Source organism: Mastomys coucha, unplaced genomic scaffold (genome assembly GCF_008632895.1).
Source record: "Mastomys coucha isolate ucsf_1 unplaced genomic scaffold, UCSF_Mcou_1 pScaffold16, whole genome shotgun sequence".
Taxonomy (NCBI): domain Eukaryota; kingdom Metazoa; phylum Chordata; class Mammalia; order Rodentia; family Muridae; genus Mastomys; species Mastomys coucha.
The window spans coordinates 62,987,197-62,989,894 of record NW_022196898.1 but is presented as its reverse complement, the minus strand read 5'-3'; the positions used below and the strand labels follow the sequence as shown (position 1 = coordinate 62,989,894).

The following is a 2,698-nucleotide window of genomic DNA, read 5'->3' as shown; positions in this document are numbered from 1 at the left end:
AAGATAATTTTTAAATAGAGTCAAAAAGAAAGCAATTTTCAGTCATAACTCTCTGGAGCAAAGGTTACTACTTAGATCATCTGTCATGACATAAACACCTAACCAAGAACTGGGATCTTAATATATGGATTTCTTTTCCTCTTATACCTTATTATAGTATTTAATATTTCTCCAAGTTATTAAATGCCCTTAGAGGCTACCTAGTGCTCTAAACTATGACTGCACCACATGTATATTTGTTGCCAATGTTTCTTATTATGGAAACTTTCAAAGTTAGGAGACTAGTGGGATTTGAAAAGATATTTTTTACCCACTCTAGACTGTCTCTTCTTTGCCTGTGCAGAAACTTTTGTATTTTGCACTATTTCATTTGTCACATTCCAGGATTGCTTTCTATCCTACTGGCATTCCTTTCAGCAAGGTCTTGCCTGTGTCTACATCCTAAAGTGTTTTCCCAGTTATTTCTCTAGTGGTTTCAGCTTTTTCAGCTTTTAAATTAAGGTCTTTGATATACTTTGACATATTTTTTATGTATAGTGAAAGCTATGACTCTAATTTTATTTTTCACCAGGTAAGTATCCAGTGTCTCCAGAGCTGACTGTTACAAAGGAGATTATCTTTTCAAAATATATGTTTTGACACCTTCTTGAAGCTTTAGCTATATGTATTTATTTCTACATCTTTGATAGTCTTGCCTATTGGGGGCTAATACCATGCACTTTTTGTGATGTTAAGTATTGTGATAACGCCCACATTTTTCTCTTTACTCTTCTTCTCATGTCCCTCTCACCCTCTACCTCCTGTATTTTGTTACCCCTTCTAAGAAGGACTGAAGCGTCCATACTTTGATCTTCCTTCTTCCTGAGCTTCATATGGCCTGTGAATTTTATCTTGGGCATTCCAAGATTCTAGGCTAATAGCCAGTTATCAATGACTGCATACCATGTGTGTTCTTTTGTGACTGGGTTATCTCACTAGGATGATATTTTCTAGTTCCATCCATTTGCCTAATAATTTCATGAAGTCTGAGTTCAAGGGCAGCCTGGTCTACAGAGCCTGTCTCAAAACAAACAAACAAACAAAACAAAAAAACAAACAAAACAACAACAACAAAAAAGAATTTCATGAAGTCATTGTTTTTAAAAGCTGAATAGTACTTCATTGTGTAAATGTACCACACTTTCTGAATCCATTCCTCTGTTGAAAAGGACATCTGGGTTCTTTCCAGCTTCTGGCTATTATAAATAAGGCTGCTATGAACATAGTGAAGAATGTGTCCTTGTTATATATTGGAGCATCTTCTGGGTATATGTCCAGGAGTGGTATAGCTGGGTCCTCAAGTAGTACTATGTCCAATTTTCTGAGGAACCACCAAAATGGTTTCCAAAGGGGCTGTACCAGCTTGCAATCCCACCAACAATGGAGTGTTCCTCTTTCTCCACATCCTCACCAGCATCTGCTGTCACCTGAGTTTTTGATCTTAGCCATCCTGACTGGTGTGAGGTGGAATCTCAGTCTTGTTTTGATTTTCATTTCCCTGGTGACTAAGGATGTTGAACATTTCTTTAGGTGCTTCTCAGCCATTTGATATTCCTTAGTTGAGAAATCTCTGTTTAGCTCTGTATCCCATTTTTTCATAGGGTTATTTGATTCTCTGGAATCTAACATCTTGAGTTCTTTGTATGTATTGGATATTAGCCCTCTATTGGATACAGGATAGGTAAAGATCTTTTCCCTATCTGTTGGTTGCTATTTTGCCCTATTGACAGTGTCCTTTGTCTTACAGAAGTTTTGCAATTTTATGAGGTCCCATTTGTTTATTGTTTATCTTAAAGCATAAGCCTAAGTTCTGTTCAGGAAAAATTTCTCCTGTGCCTACGTGTTTGAGACTCTTCTCCAATTTCTCTTCTATTAGTTTCAGTTTCTCTTATCAGGTTATCTTCTATTCATTCTTTAACAATTCCACACTTGCAATAATATATCTTGATCCAGACTCTCAAGTCATCTCATGCTCTCTTTTCTTTAGTGAATGTTAGACTATTAATCATTCAGATGTACATTGTTCTGAATACTGAGTATAGACTTAGTCTTTCTCCTCTTTGCCACCTACTAACACACATATGATGTAGCAGCCATACCTGCAACACCTTTAGGGTCAGGGCACTATAGGTAAGTTGAATGGTACTTATTTTAGTCACTCTGGAGTGGCACTTGTAGGAAAACAATGGAACAAAGTTGACTGGATTATCCAGATTAGTGTCTTTTGAAGATAATGGTTCTAACTGACCTTTTACACATATGACTCAACTGAATATGAAATTTTATTTTTCTTGCAGCTATAAAAGTTGGTACCAGTATTGAGTTTCTTGTATTCTTGAGACTCAGGTTCTGGCAATAGATTGATGTGAAAAATTGACTAACCTGTTAACATTATTGACAAAACATTTACTTAAAATTTTTGTTTGGAAATCTAAGATTGATTCTATTAGGAAATCATTTTTGTCAGAATATTTTGTGAGTCATGGTATGCGAGGAATGTCATATCAAAGTTTGTTTTAAGGTTATATGTAGGTCATAAAAACCTGTGCATACAACTTTCATATATTTTTCTTGAGATAATAAAATTTCCCTCTAAGTGATATGAATCTGAAGAAATTATTTTCTTTCAATGTCTACTAGTCATTTGGGGAATGATGTA

At 35.4% G+C, this 2,698-nt stretch overlaps 1 non-coding gene across 1 annotated transcript; it reads right to left on the bottom strand.

Moving 5' to 3' along the window:
* Nucleotides 1-2,028: 2,028 nt before the first annotated feature.
* LOC116094573 lies at nucleotides 2,029-2,160 on the bottom strand. The gene has a single exon (XR_004120208.1). It is a non-coding gene; the product is annotated as a small nucleolar RNA SNORA17 (small nucleolar RNA).
* Nucleotides 2,161-2,698: the final 538 nt, after the last annotated feature.